Below are 21,279 nucleotides of genomic sequence, written 5' to 3'. Positions count from 1 at the left end.
ATCCGCGGAGGAGGGAGGGTACATGTGAATCTGCAGCACTACAGGCCACGAACAGATGTACACTGGCTAAGTAACATTTTCCGTTCGATGGCATGTGTAGCTGCAGATACACATGCTATGCATAGACTACAAAGCAGTTAGTCCTCCCAAAAAGCGGTGGCTAGCCTGTAGGAGCTGAAGTTGTTTGAAATAGTGTCCTTAAGACAGTTTGACCTACAGTGGCTTGTTGCTGTGAGAAAACATCAACACAGCAGAGTTTTGTAAATGTATGAGGAGTAGACCATGTGGCTGCTTCACACATCTCAATCACTGGTATGTTCCTTAAAAATGCCATTGACGCACATTCCTTTCTTGTAGAATGTGCTCTAGGAGTGACCAAAAGGTGTCTTTTTGCTTTGATGTAGCATGTTTGTATGCATCTAGAAATCCATCTTGCTAATCCTTGTTTTGATATAGGATTACCTTTATGTGGTTGTTGGAAAGCAACGAAAAGTTGTTTTGTTTTCCTAAAATCTTTAGTTCTATCTATATAGTACATAAGAGCTCTTTTGACATCTAGGGTATAAAGAGCTCTTTCTGCCACAGAGTCTGGCTGTGGAAAGAAGACTGGCAATTCCACTGTTTGGTTGATGTGAAAAAGAGATACTCCTTTTGGTAGCAATTTTGGATTTGTTCTAAGTACAACTTTATGTTTGTGTACTTGGAAAAAACATTGTTCAAGAGTGAACCCTTGTATCTCACTAACTCTTCTTAAAGAGGTAACAGCTACAAGGAAGGCGACTTTCCATGTTAGAAAATGTATTTGACAAGAGTGCATGGGTTCAAAAGGTGGTCCCATGAGTCTGGTAAGTACGATATTTAAATTCCATGATGAACAGGTGGTGTTTTAGGTGGGATAATGTGTTTTAATACTTCCATGAAGGCTTTAATAACAGGAACTCTGAATAGAGAAGTTTGTTGAATAGTCTGCAAGTATGCAGATATTGCAGTAAGGTGTATTTTGATGGATGAGAAAGCCAAATTAGATTTTTGCAAATTAAGTAAATAGCATGCAATATCTTGTGTAGATGCTGTAAGTGGAGCTCTGTTTTTAGATTGACAACAGAAAACAAATCTTTTCCACTTGTTTGCGTAGCATTGTCTAGTAGTAGGTTTAAATGCTTGTTTAGTTACCTCCATACATTCTGGTGGAAGTTTTAGATAACCAAATTCTATGACTTCAGGAGCCAAATCGCTAGATTGAGAACATTGGGGTTTGGATGCCTGATTTGACCTTTGTTCTGTGTTAACAAATCTGGTCTGTTTGGGAGTTTGGAATGTGGTACTACAGACAGGTCTAGAAATGTTGTGTACCAATGCTGGTGTGCTCGTGTTGGTGCTATGAGTATCATGGTGAGTGATGTTTGACGCAGTTTGTTGACCAGAAAGGGAAGGAGTAGGAGAGGGGGAAAAGGTTAAGCAAATATCCCTGACCAATTGATCCATAGAGCATTGACCTTGGATAGGGGATGTGGGTGTCCGGATGCGAAGTTTAGGCATTTTGCGTTTTTGCTTGTTGCAAATATATCTAGGTTGGTGTTCCCCACTTTTGAAAGTACTTTTGAAGTACTTGGGAGTCAATCACCCATTCATGTGTTTGCTGGTGATTTCTGCTTAGGAGATCTGCCAGTTGATTGTCTATCCCTGGAATATATTGTGCTAGTAGATGAATATGATTGTGAATTGCCCATTTCCAAACTGTTTGGGCGAGTAGGGACAGTTGAGATGAATGTGTCCCACCTGGTTTGTTGAGGTAATACATAGTTGTCATGTTGTCTGTTTTTATGAGAAAATTCTTCTGTTTGAGAAGAGGTTGAAACACTTTTAGTGCAAGAAATACAGCTAATAATTCCAAGTGGTTTATGTGTAGCTGTTTGTGTTTGGCATCCCATTGTCCTTGAATGGTCTGATTGTTGAGGTGAGCTCCCCAACCGATCATTGATGCGTCTGTTGAGATTATAGTGTGAGGCACAGGGTCTTGAAATGACCACCCCTTCATTAGATTGCTGTGATTCCACCACTGAAGGGACATATGTGTTTGGCGGTCCATCAACACTAGTTCTTGAAGTTGACCGTGTGCCTAGGACCATTGTTGTGAGAGGCACTGTTTTAAGGGCCTCATGTTTAGTCTTGCATGTGGAACTATACCTATGCAAGATGCCATAATTCCTAGAATCTTCATGATAAATCTTACATTATATTGTTGATTTGGCTGTGTGAATGGTATGAGATTTTGGAAAGCTTGTATCCTGTGTATATTTGGATAAGCTAGGGCTTTTTGAATATTTAGGATAGCACCTAGGTAAGGTTGTACCTGTGCTGGTTGAAGGTGTGATTTTTGGTATTTGAGAGTGAACCCTAGCGTGTGCAAGGTTTCTATCACATAACGAGTGTGTTGTTGGCATTGTGTAAAATTGCTTGATTTTATTAGCCAATCATCTAGATATGTAAATACGTGGATGTGTTGTCTTCTTACGTAGGCTGCTGCTACTACTACTAGATACTTTGTGAACACTCTTGGAGCTGCTGTTATGCTGAATGGCAACACCTTGAACTGGTAGTGTTTTCCTGCTATGACAAACATGAGGTATTTTCTGTGAGCTGGATGGATGGATATGTGGAAATACACATCTTTGAGGTCTAAAGCATTCATAATCTTGTTTTTGTAGTAGTGGGATGACATCTTGCAGAGTCACCATGTGAAAATGTTCTGACAGGATGTATAGATTGAGAGGCTTGAGGTCCAAGATGGGCCTGGAGTGCCGTCTTTTTTGGGAATGAGGAAGTATAGTGAGTATACTCCTGTTCCTTCTTGAGAATGTGGAACCAATTCTAGTGTTTGTTTTAATAGTAGAGATTGTACCTCTTGTTGTAACAGAACCTTGTGTTCTGGGGACAACTTGTGTTATCGTGGTGGAACGTTTGGAGGGGTGGAGATTAATTCTAGGCAATAGCCATTGTGGATAATTGATAATACCCAATTGTCTGTGGTGATATGTTGCCAATGAAAGTGGAATTGATGTAGTCTTCTCCCCACAGGAGAAGTGTGGAGTGGAAGGGTGGGAAGAAAGTCACTGTTTAGGTTGTGTTGTGGTTTGCTTTGAGGTTTGGAATTTACCTCTATTTCTTAAATATTGTCCTCTGCAGGACCCTCTAAACCTACCTCTTTGATATTGGGTTTGTTGTCCCTGTATTGTTTGTGAGGTGGAAGCATCAGAGGTTTGTGGCTTGAAACCTCCTCTAAACTGGGGCCTGCGAAAGGAGCCTTTATATGGTGTGGTGTATAAATCCCCCATTGCTTTCACAGTATCGGAGTCTTTTCACAGTTTCTCAATAGTAGTGTCTACTTATGGGCCAAATAGATGTTTCTTGTCAAAAGGCATATTATTGTCTGTTGAATTTCTGGTTTAAAACCAGAGGAGCGTAGACATGCATGTCTTCTAATTGTGATGGCAGTACTGACACTCCTTGCAGCTGTATCAGCAGCATCAAGGGCAGACCATATCTGGTTATTGCTGATAGCTTGTCCCTCTTCCACAACCTGTTGTGCTCTCTTTTGATGCTGTATAAGATCTTGCATCTCGTCCAAATGGGCCCTGTAATATCTGGCTAGACGTGCCTGAGAATTGACAATTCTCCATTGGTTGGCTGCTTGTGTGGCAACTCTTTTCCCAGCTGCATCAAATTTCCTACTTTCCTTATCGGGAGGAGGTGCGTCTCCTGATGACTGGCTGTTTGCTCTTTTCCTTGCCGCACTGACTACCACTGTGTCTGTAGGGACCTGATGAGTGATATAGTCTGGGTCAGTAGGAGCAGGCTTATATATATATATATTTTTTTTTATCAATTCTAGGGGTGATGATCCTAGCTTTGACAGGCTCATTAAAAATTTGGTCCGCATGTTTAACCATTCCAGGCAACATAGGAAGACACTGGTACCTGGAATGAGTAGAAGACAGTGTGTTAGAAGAAGACTTTTTATTTAAGGGTTCAGAATGCAAAAGGACTCCATGATAAGCTGCTGCCCTAGATATTACTTAGGTTTATGCAGTGGTGTCTTCTGGAGGAGAAAGTTTAGATGGGTAAAGGTCTGGATCATTGTCCGGGATTGGATCAGGATCATAGAGATCCCATGGGTCCATTGTATCCCCATGTGAGAATAATGAATATGTTGTAGATGGCAATGGTGGTGGACTACTGTGAGGCGAAAAAGAAAGCTGTGGAGAGTGAGGAGGAGAAGTAGGGAGAGGTGCTGGTTTCTGCTTTTATTTCTGCACTTTTGCTGGTGATTGAACAGTCTAATTCCTCTTGAAAAGCCAGCTTTCTTTTGGTTTAAAATGGAGGTGCAGTGATGATTTGTCCTGTCTTGTTGTGTATATGGATTCGTGATTGTCTCTCATCCATAATCACTAATATTGGTTAAATCTCAGTCTCTTCTTAAGAAGATTTATGAGATTCCATAACGGGCTTTGAGATTTCCTTTAATTTTCTCAAACGTCCCTGTTCCTCTGTGTATGAGAATCTTGTCGGCTCCGAAGTGTGTATCTTTTTCGGTCCCGAAAAAGTAGTTGTTTGTCTCGGCTCCAAAACAGATTGCCAAATTTTCGGTTCTGAGGAATGAGGCCTTTTACTGGAGTCTGAAGTGGGAGATTTTAACTGATTTACTTGACTCCCAGGTGGACGAAGGAGTGGCCTTTTTCGGCGCCGACCCCGAAGGACAGTCGCCAGCAGTCTTTTTTCAGGCAAAACCATGGCCTTCCGGCAGTCATGTACCCAAGGCATTCAAATGTTTTTTCTGTAGAGGTGTAGGGGCAGACATACTCACAAGCTGGCCAGCTGTGATGGGTCTATCGTCCTCGTACTCTTGTTCGGAATCAGTGTCTCGGATGGAGACTGCCATCTGCGCCTGCTCTTCCTCCATGACGTCGAGATGTTTGGTGCTTTTCGACGTCTTTTCGAGTTTTTGGGCTCTGCGATCTCCAAGTGTCTTCTTTGATCGAAACGATCGACAGGCCTCGCAATCTTACTCCTAATGGTCAGGAGAAAGGCACAAATTACAAACCATGTGTTGGTCTGTGTAAGGAAATGCCTCCTTGGCATGGTTTCCCCCTAACATTTTGCCTTTGCTGATGCTAAGTTTTCACTGAAAGTGTGCTGGGAATCCTGCTAACCAGGCCCCAGCACCAGTGTTCTTTCCCTAAACTGTACCTTTGCTTCCACAATTGGCACAGCCCTGCCACTCAGATAAAGCCCTTGTAACTGGTACCCCTAGTACCAAGGCCCCTGATGCCAGGGAAGGTCTCTAAGGGCTGCAGCATGTCTAATGCCACCCTAGGGACCCCTCACTCAGCACATGCACACTGCCCTAAAGCTTGTGTGCGCCAGTGGGGAGAAAATGACTAAGTCGACATGGCACTCTCATCAGAGTGCTATGCCAACCTCACACTGCCTGTGGCATAGATAAGTCACCCCCTTTAGCAGGCCTTACAGCCCTAAGGCAGGGTGCACTTTACCACAGGAGAGGGCATATGTGCATGAGCACTATGCCCCTACAGTGTCTGAGCAAAACCTTAGACATTGTAAGTGCAGGGTAGCCATAAGAGTATATGGTCTGGGAGTTTGTCAAACACAAACTCCACAGTTCCATAATGGCTACACTGAAATCTGGGAAGTTTGGTATCAAACTTCTCAGTACAATAAATGCACACTGATACCAGTGGGCAATTTATTATAACATGCACCCAGAGGGCATCTTAGAGATGCCCTCTGAATACCAATCTGACTTCTAGTGTAGGTTGACCAGTTTCTGCCAGCCTGCCACACACCAGACAAGTTGCTGGCCACATGGGGAGAGTGCCTTTGTCACTCTGTGGCCAGGAACAAAGCCTGTACTGGGTGGAGGTGCTTCTCACCTCCCCCTGTAGGAACTGTAACACCTGGCGGTGATCCTCAAAGGCTCACCCCTTTTGTTACAGCGCCCCAGGGCATCCAAGCTAGTGAAGATGCCCGCCCCTCTGGCCACTGCCCCATTTTTGGCGGCAAGGCTGGACGAGATAATGAGAAAAACAAGGAGGAGTCACCCACCAGTCAGGACAGCCCCTATGGTGTCCTGAGCTGAGGTGACCCCTGCCTTTAGAAATCCTCAATCTTAGTTTTGGAGGATTTCCCCAATAGGATTAGGGATGTGCCCCCCTCCCCACCGGAAGAAGGCACAAAGAGGGTGTAGCCACCCTCAAAGACAGTAGCCATTGGCTAATGCCCTCCCAGACCTAAACACACCCTTAAATCTAGTATTTAGGGGCACCCCAGAACCCAGGAAATCAGATTCCTGCAACCTTAAGAAACAAAAAGGACTGCTGGCCTGCAGAGAAGACGGAAGACGACAACTGCTTTGGCCCCTGCCCTACCGGCCTGTCTCCTGACTCGAAAACCTGCAACCAGCGACGCATCCGACAGGGACCAGCGACCTCTGAAGCCTCAGAGGACTGCCCTGGACTAAAGGACCAAGAAACCCCTGTGAGCAGCAGCTCTGCTCAACAACAGCAACTTCTTTGCAACAAAGAAGCAACTTTTAAAGACATCATGTTTCCCGCTGGAAGCGTGCGACTTCACCCTCTGCACCCAACACCCCCATCTCGAGATCCAGCAAACAAACACCACAGGAAGGACTCCCCGACTGCGAGCCCATGAGTAGCCAGAGACGACCCCCCCCCCGAGCCTCCACAGCAACACCTGCAGAAAGAATCCAGAGGCTCCCCCTGACGGCGACTGCCTGTAACAAGGGACCCGACGCCTGGAACCAGCACTGCACCCGCAGCCCCAAGGACCTGAAAGAACCAAACTGCAGCGCAGGAGTGACCCCCAGGCAACCCTCTGCCTAGCCCAGGTGGTGGCTGTCCCGAGAAGCCCCCCCGCACCTGCCTGCACTGCTGGAGTGACCCCCGGGTTCCTCCATTGAATCCTACCTAAAACTCGACGCCTGATTTGCACACTGCACCTGGCCGCCCCTGTGTCACTGAGGGTGTGCTTTGTGTGCCTACTTGTGTCCCCCCCAGTGCTCTACAAAACCCCCCTGGTCTGCCCCAAGAGGACGTGGGTACTTACCTGCTGGCAGACTGGAACTGCAGCACCCCTGTTCTCCGTAGGTGCTTATGTGTTTCGGGCACCATCTTTGACCTCTGCACCTGACCGGCCCTGAGCTGCTGGTGTGGTAACTTTGGGGTTGCCTTGAACCCCCAACGGTGGGCTGCCTATGCCCAGGAACTGAGACTTGTAAGTGTCTTACTTACCTCACAATCTAATCTTTACTTACCTCCCCCAGGAACTGTTGATTTTTGCACAGTGTCCACTTTTAACCCCCTAAATGCGGACGACGGCCACTGGCCGACGCCCGCACTACCTCCCTGGTGCGGGTCACGACCAGTGGCCGACACCAGGGAGGGTGTCAATAAATCCTCGGGTGCGTTGCACCTGAGGATTTTTTTTACATTTTTTGTTTTTTTAACTTTTCCCAGGAGACACGGAAGCTTCCGTGTCTCCCCACGCACCGCACCCGCCCCTTTGTGCGGCGCGCTGACGTTACAAAGTTGTTTTCCCCATCGAAGCAGGAAGCAGCCTTGCGGCCGCTTCCTGCTTCAGTGGGGAAAACGGCCTTCCCCACGTTCGGAAAGGCCTCGTAAGAAAGGGGAGAGTCTCCCCTTTCTTACGAGGCCTTCCTGAAAAGTGTTTCCTGGCCCCCGGTCGCAGCTGTGCTGCGATCGGGGGCCAGGAAACACTTTCAGAAAGCCTCGTTAGAAAGGGGAGACTCTCCCCTTTCTTACGAGGCCTTATGAAACTGTTTCCTGGCCCCGATTGCAGCACAGCTGCGATCGGGGGCCAGGAAACACCACTAGATGCCAGGGATTTCACTTTGGGGGGGCGGCCCCCTCGGAAAACGGGCCGCCCCCCCACCCCCGGGGCCTATTTTTTATAAAAATTAAAAAAAAGGTAGGTGCCCCCCTACCGCGCCCCCCCAGTGGATAAAAAAATACAAAATAAAATAAAATGACAGGGGGTCGCCCGTGGGCAGGGTGACCCCCTGTGGGGGCAATTTTTTTTTTTTTAGATGTTGTAGGGTTTCCCTGGGGGCCATTTTGGCCCCCAAGGAAACCATACAACAACTAAAAAAATATATCTATATATATATATATATCTATGTAGATAGATATATCTATGTACATGGATATATCTATAGATATATCTATAGATATATCTATGTAGATAGATATCTATATCTCTATATATATCTATATATATATATATATATCTATATATATATATATATATATATATATAGGTAGATCTATATATATCAATCAAAGAGATTTATAAAGCGCGCTACTCACCCGTGAGGGTCTCAAGGTGCTGGGGACGGGGGGAGGGAAAGGGGCTGGGAGGTTCACTGTTCGAAAAGCCAGGTTTTGAGGCCCTTCCTGAAAAGAAGTAGGTTTTGGGTCTTGCGAAGGTGGGTTGTGTGGGCGTTCCAGGTTTTGGGTGCAAGGTAGGAGAAGGATCTACCCCCGGTGGTGGTGTGTTTGATGCGGGGGACAGAGGCGCGAGAGAGGTCAGCTGAGCGGACGTTTTGTGTGGGGGTGTGGAAGGTGACTCTCGTTGAGGTAGGCAGGGCCTGTGTTGTGGAGTGATTTGTGTGCGAGGATGAGGATCTTGAAGGTGATCCTTTTGTCAATGGGGAGCCAGTGGAGGGATTTGAGGTGTGGAGAGATGTGTTTGTGTCGGGGGAGGTCGAGGATGAGTTGTGCTGCTGAGTTCTGGATGCGTGTAGTTTGCGCTTGAGTTTTAGAGTGGTGCCGGCGTAGAGGGCGTTTCCGTAATCAAGCCTGCTGCTGATGAGTGCGTGAGCGACAGTTTTCTGGTCTCTGTGGGGATCCATTCGAATGTTTTTCAGTATACGGAGTGTGTTGAAGCATGAGGAGGTGAGAGCGTTGATTTGTTGGGTCATCGAGAGGGAGGAGTCTAGGATGATGCTGAGGTTGCGTGCGTGGTTGGCAGGGGTGGGTGCAGGGCCTAGCGTGGTGGGCCACCATGAGGGGTCCCAGGTGTTTTTGTGTGGGCCAAAGAGGATTATTTCGGTTTTGCTTGAGTTGAGTTTCAGGTGGTTGGCGGTCATATAGATATCACTTTTGTCAATATGTGTGTGGTTTCCCTGGGGGGAAAAGGGTCCGACTTGTCTAGTGACAGTTTTAGTGCCATAAAGAAGCGCAGAAGGTTTATATGCCTACTGCAAAGAGCAAATCTTTATTTTATGTAAATAGCTGAGTACATTAGTAAAGTCAGCCATTACCTGCGCTATAATACCAATGAAATGTATGTGCGGGGTGGAGGGCGGCTATGGAGAGATGAAGGGCACTTTTGCTGGGTGGTAATGAGGGAATCCGAGGAGGAGGGAGTGGGAGCCCCAATAATGATTGTTGGACTGGGCGCAGGAGGTGCTAAAGACTGTAACGAATGGTATGTGACAAGGTGTTTTGTGAGTGTCTTGAAAGTACGTGCTGATTGAGGGAAGACGCGCAGGTAAGGTGGCCTCTACTGTTGCACGTATCTCACACACACCATCGATTTTGTGACTGTCTACGTAGGCTAGTGTCTTAGAGCAACAGTTTAGCCAATAGCAGAGATGGCATCTTGATGGATGACTGCTGCCTGCACTCGGGTTACAGAGGACCGCTCTGGTATAGGATCAGAGACTGAGACATCAGATACTGAGACAGCATCTGAGGGATAGGACAATGGCGCAGACTCTGGGAGTGATTTTTCAGTCAGAGGAGTCCCATTCGATAACTCCTCTTCCAGTACATTATGAGGGAGGTGATGGGGACAGTCCTGCTGTCCCTTCGCAAGCTGTTTGTGCAACTGGGTAATAGTGGGTTAGCCCAACCCAGAGAGCAGGTGAATGCGGCGGCAAGCAGAGAGAGAGTGCTCTCTTGGGAGCTCCCCAATTAAGTTCAGCCCCAAATTCCACCACCCAAATCATATTGTGGAGACATCAAAATTATCTATGGCAAAACAAACTGGTTTTGTAAGGCAGGCACCTGTGTTTTTGGTCCTGGATTCGGCGGCCATATAGAGAAACACACTAAACCCAAACATTTCTGGAAACTAGACATTCGGGGGAGTCCACAGAGGTGTGACTTGTGTGGATTCCCCAAAGTTTTCTTACCCAGAATACCCTGCAAAGCTGAAATGTTGAAAAAAAACTCAATTTTTCTCGCATTTCTGTCACACAAACTACAGGAATATGCTGGGATCCACAACATTCCTACCACCCAGTGACTCCTCACCTGTCCTGATAAAAACACTACCCCACTTGAGTGCCTACACCTAGTGCAGAGGTCTTCAATCTGGGGGTCGGGACCCCCAGGGGGGGCGTGGAGAACTGGAAAGGGGGTCGCACATTCCCCCAGCTGATCCTTAAAATGCCTTAGCTGAACTTTAATTTGAGTCTCCTGTGCTGTGAAAGCTGTACAGACAGCTAAGGAGACTTTCAGCCCAGGGCTTCTGCTTCCTGAATGAAAAGCAAATGTGCTCTACGAGCTGATTTGCAAATGTAAAGGGTGCTTGGGAGCAGCTTTAAATGATCAAAGCTTTGTGAGGACAAACATTTTTTTTTTTTTAGGGGTAGTGCGAAGAGTTAACAACTGAGCTGTGAAGTGCATGCGTTTAATTGTAATTTTATTTACACAGCTCACTTCACCTGGAGGTGTTGAAGGGACAGCTATTAAAAAAAAGGTATTCCATATGCTCTGATATTACTTAAATCCACATTTTGGAAGCACAGTTTTATAATAAACCTTTTTGTAGTGGCCTATATTATACTGTGTGCAATGCAAGTATAAAATAATGCCTTTTTATATATTCACAGTGCTTTTTGTCACAGGCAGTGACATCATGGCACAAAAAATACACAAGTCACTATTCTCAACTGTACTAACAAAGATTTAGTTCTGTTGCTCACCGGTTAAACACAGACCTCTGCAGTGCATTAACTAATAGAGGTTTCATAATGCACTACAGTGCATTTCCCAATGAGTAAGAACTTTATTTTATTTATTTTTCATTTCAGCTGGCTATTATTTTAGATGTAGCTACCTTGCGGTGAAAGACTTAAAAACTTTTAGAGAATATTTTGGGTTTATTTATGAGAGGCTTGTGCTGCTGGAGCATCACTTTTTTGATTCTCCAGCGACACAAGCCTCTCAATCATACCTATGAGGTGACGCAAAGCCACCCTGAGTGGCTTTGAATGGCCTTGTAGATATTGAGTAAGGCAAAGCAGCGCAAGCCGCTGCATTGCCTTTCTTTGCGTCAAGAAGGCGTTCCACGGGTGTAGTGGTAGGTGTTCCCATGCAACCCAGATGGATTTTGACGCTGCCCCGGATTTACAAAATCACGTAAACTGGAGCAGTGCCAAAACCTTACGCCTCACCAGAGCAGGCGTAACGAGGAGAAATGTTTAAATTTCTCCTTGTTTTTTTCTCGTTCCGTATGTGTTGCGTTCTGCCGCACATGTAGAAAGAGGTACAATGCCTTTCTGGATTGTTTTTGCGCAGGAAGCTGCCCCTTCCTGCACAAATACAATCCTGCCTATGTTGGCACTAGGCAACAATTGTGCGCCAGCACAAGGGGAAAGGACAGAAATGCACAGTATTTCATAAATACGGTCCATTCCTGCCCTTTTGTATTGGCGTGGGGCAGTGTAGCAATTAGAGTTGCGGTGCTGCCCCACGTCAATTTCTCATAAATTATGACCTTTGTTTTTAGCCAAACCCTTGACCACGCCCCACACTCACTGATCATTGGTTTGCTAAACACTGTTCAGTATTATTTCCTCACAGTAAAAATGATTTGCTGTGCGAAATGGGGATCTTTATTATTGTTGATGATGAGGAGTACCAGGTTCTAGAAATTTTTATCAGGAGTGGGTCCTTACACCCACATTTTTTTTTAAGAGGGGGTCCCGGCATCAAAAAGTTTGAAGACCTCTGACCTAGTGCCTGTGTCAGGAATGGATCACCCCAGGGTCAACAGCTGCCTCACGTAAGGACCAACATTGACCGTTGTGTGATCTATTCCTGTCGCGGGCACCAGGCCTAACCACACAAGTGAGGTATCAGATTTATCGGGAGACTTGGGGGAACGCTGGGTGGAAGGAATTTTGTGGCTCCTCTCAGATTCCAGAACTTTCTGTCACCGAAATGTGAGGAAAACGTGTTATTTTAGCCACATTTTGAGGTTTGCAAAGGATTCTGGGTAACAGAACCTGGTCAGAGCCCCACAAGTCACCTCATCTTGGATTCCCCTGGGTTTCTAGTTTTCAAAAATGTGCTGGTTTGCTAGGTTTCCCCAGCTGCCGGCTGAGCTAGAGGCCAAAATCCACAGGTAGGCACTGTTTTCTATGAAAAAATGTGATGTGTCCACATTGTGTTTTGGGGCATTTCCTGTCGCTGGCACTAGGCCTACCCACACAAGTGAGGTATCATTTTTATCGGGAGACTTGGGGGAACGCTGGGTAGAAGGAAATTTGTGGCTCCTCTCAGATTCCAGAACTTTCTGTCACCGAAATGTGAGGAAAACTTGTTTTTTTAGCCACTTTTTGAGGTTTGCAAAGGATTCTGGGTAACAGAACCTGATCAGAGCCCCACGAGTCACCCCATCTTGGATTCCCCTAGGTCTCTAGTTTTCAAAAATGCACAGGTTTGGTAGGTTTCTCTATGTGCCGGCTGAGCTAGAGGCCAAAATCTACAGGTAGGCACTTTGCAAAAAACAGCTCTGTATTTTGTCAAAAAATGGGATGTGTCCACGTTGTGTTTTGGAGCATTTCCTGTCGCGGGCGCTAGGCCTACGCACACAAGTGAGGTGTCATTTTTATCGGGAGGATTTGGGGAACACTGGGTGGAAGTAAATTTGTGGCTCCTCTCAGATTCCAGAACTTTCTGTCACCGAAATTTGAGGAAAACCAGTTTTTTTAGCCACATTTTGAGGTTTGCAAAGGATTCTGAGTAACAGAACCTGGTCAGAGCCCCATGAGTCACCCCATCTTGGATTCCCCTAGGTCTCTAGTTTTCAAAAATGCACAGGTTTGGTAGGTTTCCCTATGTGCCGGCTGAGCCAGAGGCCAAAATCTACAGGGTAGGCACTTTTCAAAAAACAACTCTGTATTTTGTCAAAAAATGTGATGTGTCCACGTTGTGTTTTGGGGCATTTCCTGTCGCGGGCACTAGGCCTACCCACACAAGTGAGGTATCATTTTTAATCGGGAGACTTGGGGGAACATAGAATAGCAAAACAAGTGTTATTGCCCCTTATCCTTCTCAACATTTTTTCCTTCCAAATATAAGAGAGTGTGTAAAAAAGACGTCTATCTGAGAAATGCCCTGCAATTCACATGCTAGTATGGGCACCTCGGAATTCAGAGATGTGCAAATAACCACTGCTCCTCAAAACCTTATCTTGATCCCATTTTGGAAATGCAAAGGTTTTCTTGATACCTCTTTTTCACTCTTCATATTTCAGCAAATGAATTGCTGTATACCCAGTACAGAATGAAAACCAACTGCAGGGTGCAGCTCATTTATTGGCTCTGGGTACCTAGGGTTCTTGATGAACCTACAAGCCCTTTATATCCCCGCAACAAGAAGAGTCCAGCAGACAAAACGGTATATTGCTTTCAGAAATCTGACATCGCAGGAAAAAGTTACAGAGTAAAACAAAGAAAAATGGCTGTTGTTTTCAGCTCAATTTCAATATTTTTTTATTTCAGCTGTTATTTTCTGTAGGAAAACCTTGTAGGATCTACACAAATGACCCCTTGCTGAAGTCAGAATTTCGTCTAGTTTTCAGACATGTTTAGCTTTCCGGGATCCAGCATTGGTTTCGCACCCATTCCTGTCACTAACTGGAAGGAGGTTGAAAGCACCAAAAATAGTAAAAATGGGGTATGTCCCAGTAAAATGCCAAATTTGTGTTGGAAAATGTGGTTTTTTGATTCAAGTCTGCCCGTTCCTGAAAGGTGGGAAGATAGTGATTTCAGCACCAGAAACCCTTTGTTGATGGCATTTTCAGGGAAAAAACCACAAGCCTTCTTCGGCAGCCCTTTTTTCCCATTTTTTTGGAAAAAACGAAATTTTCACTGTATTTTGGCTATTTTCTTGGTCTCCTCCAGGGGAAACCACAAACTCTGGGTACCATTAGAATCCTTAGGATGTTGGAAAAAAAGAACGCAAATTTGGCGTGGATAGCTTATGTGGACAAAAAGTTATGAAGGCCTAAGCGCGAACTACCCCAAATAGCCAAAAAAGGGCTCAGCACTGGGGGGGGAAAGGCCCAGCAGCTAAGAGGTTAAAATAGCTTATTGCCATTTTAACAAATAATGTATATGATATTGCTTTTATTCAAAGTTCCTAAGTTACCTGTGTGAAGTGCCTTGCATTTTATGTGTTTACTTCAAATCTTGAACCTGTGGTTCTTAAAAAAAATTAAGAAAATATATTTTTCTATATAAAAACTATTGGCCTGGAGTTAAGCCTTTGAGTGTGTGTTCCTCATTTATTGCCTGTGTGTGTACAACAAATGCTTAACACTTCCCTCTGATAAGCCTACTGCTCGACCACCCTACCACAAAATAGAGCATTAGAATTATCTAATTTTGCCACTATCTTACCCTTAAGGGGAAACTTTGGACTCTGTGCACACTATTTCTTACTTTGAAATAGTGTATACAGAGCCAACTTCCTACAGTCTCAATAGGGGTACATCGTGTGGCACCAAGGGCAGAATCGAAATGGAGTCCGATCCATCAGGCTTTCCACGCGGTAAGCCTGAACAGGCCCGAGTTGGGCTCGCGCACTCCCCGAAGGGCGATTTGAAAGTTTCAACGGAGCTACTGGTTCGATGCTAGATGGGAAACGCGATTGCAAGAATACCAATGAATAAGTAGGTTTTCTGAAGTTTTCTGAATCGAAATCTGGGAGCGAGAGGAAACACATCCGAACCCGACCGCGGAAAGAAAACTATCTAACAATGGAGTTGATGCCCATGCGCACTGTAACCGTGAGGAGGAGTCACTCAATCCCATGATTCCGAAAAGACTTCTTCGAAGAAAAACAACTTGTAACACTCCGAGCCCAATACTAGATGTCAGAAGAGCTATGCATAGAATGTGTATCTGCAGCTACACGCCATTGAACATATATATGTATAAGATTACAAAATAGCGGAGCACACCATGTAGAACAAAAACACATTTAACTCATATCAAATTAAATCTAGATAAGAAACATTGATGAATCCCATATTTGTAGGAACGTTTATCCAAACACAAAAAGGGTGTTCATTGTTCTCTTTAAGCAACCAAACTCAGTTATTAATAGAAAACTAAAAAAGTTTAATATAATCATACAAAGAATAAAATAAAATACCATACAAACATGACACACATAATACAAATATGTAATACATATAATACAACATAAACCCATAAATCGTGATGTGAACAGATCTCAAATATCCCAATTGTTTGGACAAGGGCAAAATGATGTATAATTCAACCCCTTTGTAGCAGTGCTTCAGCCAACACGTGTTTCGTCCACAGATGGACTTTTTCAAGGCTGATAAATCACAATGAGGAAACATCATATTAGTTACAGCAATCCACACAGTAAACAATGTATCTCCACTTATAGAATTCATTATTGTAAACCATTTATTTAACCAAAGGTCCTCAAATGTGTGAATCCTCGACAACACCAATGACCATAAGAAAAAGACTTATTTAAATAGGGAAGTACTCTTTCACAATACGGTTGACTTATCCAATGGCGTCTCCCATTATTAACAAATGTGAACGGCAGCGGCCATATTGCTAGTTTGGGCGAAATCAGGAAATTACCCACCACATACAAAACTGCAACTTTTATCAATTGTAACACCAAATATATTGTATATATATTGGTGTGTGAATGTGGTCAGATATATGTAGGTAGTACTATTAGGTCCCTTAAGGAGCGAATTCAGGAGCATATACGCTTGTTAAGGAATAATGATGTGACATCTCCGGTGGTATGACATATGGCAAAAACGCATCCTTCTTCTGAGTTCCAAGTTATAAAATTTATGGGTATTAGTCAGACTTCTGCCAATCCCAGGGGTGGCAATAGCACCCTGGAACTAAGAAGAAATGAAGCAAAATGGACATTCAGACTGAGAACTATAGAATTTGGAATTAACTTGGACGATGAAATGTACAATTTTCTGTAAATACATGTACTGTTTACATATTGAAATATGCCATACACAAATAATTGGGAGTATTTGTACACAAACCCTTTGTTTTCCATCTACGGGTTATATGGACATTTTTGCTCACCATGTATATTAACAGCATGTTTCACTATTGGACAACTATGTAACAATCATTTAATGACCCAGACCAGTATATATGATTGTTTACTAACACACTGTAAGGATAATATGCACCATTTAATAACTTGTTGTTAATTCGAATTTTGATGTCTGATTACTATTGTTGTAATTGGTGTAAAGAATTACACAACATTGATTAGATTTTTCGTCGTGGCAGGGTAAGTGCTGTTACAATGACAATATCGGTATTGATGATAATGCCTTATGTGATACTGTCAAAATGGCCGTTTTTGCCAATAGTAAGAATAACATTGTGCTGTTCATGGTGGTGGTAGTTAATTTTTTGACATCGTGTTGTTGATGGTGGATTTATTTTTGACTTCGCCCTAACTATCAACATGGCCGCTGCCGTTTACATTTGTTAATAACGGGAGATGCCATTGGGTATTTCAACCGTATAGTGAAAGAGCTCTTCTCTATTCAAATAAGTCTGCGATACATTATTCGCTTCTGCACAGTTTTATGAACGTTTGCGATTCTGTTTCTCTAAGCCTACTATATACAAGTACTATTGCTGTAATTTAATAGTTTCAATTTAGTAAAGATGTTTTGCTTTGTCTCTAGTAGACAATGTACTGTGGATATTGTAAGGATAATATGCACCATTTAGTAACTTGATGATAAGACGAATTTTGATGTTTGAGTATTATTGTTCTAGCTAGTGTAAAGAATTATACAATATTGATTAGATTTTTTGTCGCGGTATATAGGATAAGTGCTGTTACAATGGCTATACCGGTATTGATGATAATGCATTATGTGATACTGTCAAAATGGCCGCCGTTTTTGCATTTAGTAAGACTACCTTCGTGTCATTGATGGAGGTGGTGGGTAATTTCCTGATTTCGCCCAAACTAGCAATATGGCCGTAGCCGTTCACATTTGTTAATAACGGGAGACGCCATTGGATAAGTCAACCCTATAGTGAAAGAGTACTTCCCTATTTAAATAAGTCTGCAATACATAATTCGTTTCTGCACAGTTTTACGAACGTCTGCGATTCTGTTTTTCTAAGACTACTATATACAGGTACTGTTGCTATAATTTAATAGTTTTGACTTAGAAAAGAAGTTTTGTTTTGTCTCTAGTAGACAATTTAGCATGGATATATCCTAAGGGAATATTAACAGTTGTTTTGGAATTTAAAAAATAAATTGGTTAAAAGTTCCTTTACAGTCCAAAATGGGAGTCGCTGTGGACACTATTACGCTTATAAGTGTCTGTGTTGTTAGATATAGAATAAAATTGTTTTGTTTTGTCTTGGTACAGTCGATAATGTAGTTTGGACTTTTTGGAAAAGGATAAGTTCATAAGTGGTCTCGGAATCTAATAAAGGGTTTAGTTAAAAGTCTAAAATGTCAGCTGTGGAAACATTATCAGACTTAGAAGTGATTTTGTGTTTTCAGATACAAAAGGGATTGTCCCATTGGTGGTTTCGCCCAACTGGTGTACGCTGAGCTCACGTTAGCCCAGTGTTCATACCGTATTGTGAATGGGTTGAATGAAAAGACTGATAAGTTCCATCTGGCCAAGAGGATGGTGCTATTATATAATTAGTGGACTCTTTGTGAAAGAATGGTATGTAGAATTTGACCTGGTTGTCACTTTGAATTATATCAGCTACTGTTACGGCTTTGGATTTAAGAATATTCTTGTCTATTGCAGGTTTCTATTTACAAATTACGGTTAGTTCTAAAAAACAAAATAGTGACTGTGCATGGTTTCTGGGTCATAACTATCTATGTTCTTGGATCTAGTTTTATTATTATACTATGGTAGGTTTGCTCTCAAAATGCATGTCTTGCTTTCCCTAATGTCTCACTTTCTTTTACACGTTTTGGTTGCATGTCTTGTGATAAAACTTTTTAGGTTTTGAATCACATACTATGCACTATGTAGTTTTGATTTGGCTTGGGATATTGGTTTTTTTTATTTTTTTATGGTCATTGGTGTTTGAGGACCTTTGGTAATATAAATGGGTTATAATAATGAATTCTGTAAGTGGAGAAAAATTGTTTACTGTGTGGATTGCTGAAACTAATACAATGTTTCCTCATTGTGATTTATCAGCCTTGAAAAAGTCCATCTGTGGACGAAACACGTGTCGGCTGAAGCACTACTGCAAAGGGGTTGAATTATACATCATTTTGCCCTTGTCCAAACAATTGGGATATTTGAGAACTGTTCACATCACGATTTATGGGTTTATGTTGTATTGTATGTATTACATATTTGTATTATGTGTGTCATATGTTTGTATGGTATTTTATTTTATTCTTTGTATGGTTATATTAAACGTTTTTAGTTTTATATTAATAACTGAGTTTGGTTGTTTAAAGAGAACAATAAACACTCTTTTTGCGTTTGGATAAACTTTCCTACAAATATGGAATTTATTAATGTTTCTTATCTAGATTTAATCTGATATGAGTTAAATGTGTTTGTTATACATGGTGTGCTCCGCTATTTTGTAATCTTATGTATCCACTGGAGTTTCTATGAGATTCCAGTATGTACATTTTGGCAACAGTGTATATTAGTGTATGAGCACCGGAGTTGTTCACTATATGCATAGGAAATTACAGGAATGTGCATTTTTTGTTGGTCAGAGTTGCCAGTTCTTTTGTTGTTTTGAACATATATATGTATATATTCACTGCTGATGTATTGCACCTTTTTTGCCTGTCACTGTTTAACTGTTGTTAGTATTTTGGCATATGCCTGTGTTTCACTGCATTTGAGTTAAATGCTTATGTACATATCTTCGTGTGCTTTTACTTGATATCTGGGAAGTGCCTTAACAATTCATTACTCAGACTAAGACTGCCTCCTTCTTTGGCCTCGTTTCCTCTTAGTTTAAAGCAGAGCAACACAAAGCCCTAGCAATTGCCAATGGTTAGACTTAACCTTTTGTGAGATTGATGTAACACATTAAGTGGCCAGGTGTATGCTCAGACGTGAGTCTCCTGCTCACTGTGCAACTGTAACAAAACTACACCTGACTGAAGAGGTCCAATCAGGCCGAAAGCTGTCATGGGTTGTTTGCGCTATGAATGAGAGAGGGCCTGACTTGGCAGTTCGGGCTAGACTCTTCTTATTGGAGCAAGACCAAGACTAATTTCCATGTGGCAAGGTCTATTCAGAAGTGGCATAGTAGGCAAAAGAACAATAGGTCGGAATGCTCCCCTGAGCGATTGCCAGTGGTAAGGGTTTTAGCAAGCATTCCATCCTTCACTTTTGGCGTGATTCACATATCTGTTTAACATGGCATTAGATGTTGCTAGTCATTATTGTGTGGCAAATTAGAGCTCTACATTTTCTCCCAATGATTTTTATTCTCCTGGTTTTAATATCTGGTGGTGGTCGTGTGGATGTGGTAGCTGTCTTCCTAGGCATAGAGACTATGATAAAATTGGTAAGGGGTGTTACTTTTTATATGTTTAAATAGGGTCTTTTGAATTGTCTGAATTTCCTCTCCACCCTAGGTATGACTGCGTCTGAAGAGGCAAGTCCTTCACAAGCTTTTTATTACTTTGGTCTAGCATGCATGGCAACACAGGCAGGTTTTTGTTCTTTTTTTCGTGCTTAAAGTAAGATTCTGAAAAGGATGTTTTTGTTTGTTCCTCTTCTAACTGCATACCATCTGTGACATTGGCCCTTTTAATGACTGAAATATCATCTGGAGGTGATGCTCTTGAGGAGTAAACCAATGCCCTCTTTCGGCAACTGTGTTCAAAGTTTGCCACCACTCTTCTATTGTCTCCAATGTGTCATGCACACCATGCTCATACTGTTCCTTATCTTCATATACGTGGTCTTGTCCTTCTTCTTGGTGCTCGAGACTGCAGGTGGCTCTAACTCTACCTGCTCTTCTTCCCGAGTCCTGCTCTCTGTTTTCAAGGGTGCTCTCAATCCCTAAAGCGTTTCAAAAGGAAAGGGATGGCTTTTCTTTTGTGAGGTTAAGTATTTTTCCCTTCTTATTCTTTTTTTTCCTCTGACTCTGATCCTCTCTCTGCGTGAGGTCCAAGGTCTGAAGTTTGTCCTCCCAGCAGCGTCTTCGAACTGTAGGGCTCTTCGGTCCTTCTATTCAGTTTGACTACATTTAGTTTAAACGCTGGATGTGTTTGAAGACGTTAGGACCAATGGTGTTGGCTTAATTTCACTACAATCCTTAGGCACTGTTTGGATGCAATTTTCATCTGTTCCAGGTCTATGTCTTTTTCGGCGCCTCTTCTTTCTCCAGGGCGAAGTTGGTCTAAATGATGTTTTACACCTCCCCTTCACTGCCTTACTTTACTTCTTCGTTTAACAGTACAAGATCCTTAAGAAACCCCGTTTGGGCTCTGAATGAATTATGGCATAATGAGCCCACCTCTCCTCTCCCTTATTATAAGTGTGCTAAGGAGGAACTCCTTGAGACTTATGATCCTTGGGTAGGTACAAGTTATAAATCTTGAATTTGTGCTTCCGACCGTGTTTCTGATGGCACGTCAGGCAAAATATTAAGAGGGATATTTTTCAAGTCTCATAAAAGCTCCACCCTTCCCCCAGCCAGTGTGTCTGAAGCCCAAATGTAGGGTCCAAATTTTCAGTGTCCGTGTTTTTTTTCAGTTTCCCATGTTGCTGTCTGGACCAAACGTTTAGATGACGAAATAATGCACAATATGGGAATCCTAAAAAGATTTACAGTGCAAATGTGTATTACTTACAAATTGTTGCTTCTTTCACAAGCAATGCCAATTATTGCCCCAGTATGTATTGTTA

The 21,279-nt window shown here is 43.0% G+C and overlaps 1 protein-coding gene across 2 annotated transcripts in view; it reads right to left on the bottom strand.

The window, feature by feature from the left end:
• KIF5B (kinesin family member 5B) overlaps positions 1–21,279 on the bottom strand; it is an 811,383-nt gene that overhangs the window by 667,975 nt on the left and 122,129 nt on the right. The gene's annotated exons all lie outside the window — the stretch shown is intronic.

The sequence above is a fragment of the Pleurodeles waltl genome, chromosome 10 (assembly GCF_031143425.1).
Source record: "Pleurodeles waltl isolate 20211129_DDA chromosome 10, aPleWal1.hap1.20221129, whole genome shotgun sequence".
NCBI lineage: Eukaryota > Metazoa > Chordata > Amphibia > Caudata > Salamandridae > Pleurodeles > Pleurodeles waltl.
The sequence above is the reverse complement of the archived record's forward strand: the minus strand, read 5'-3'. Positions and strand labels throughout refer to the sequence as shown.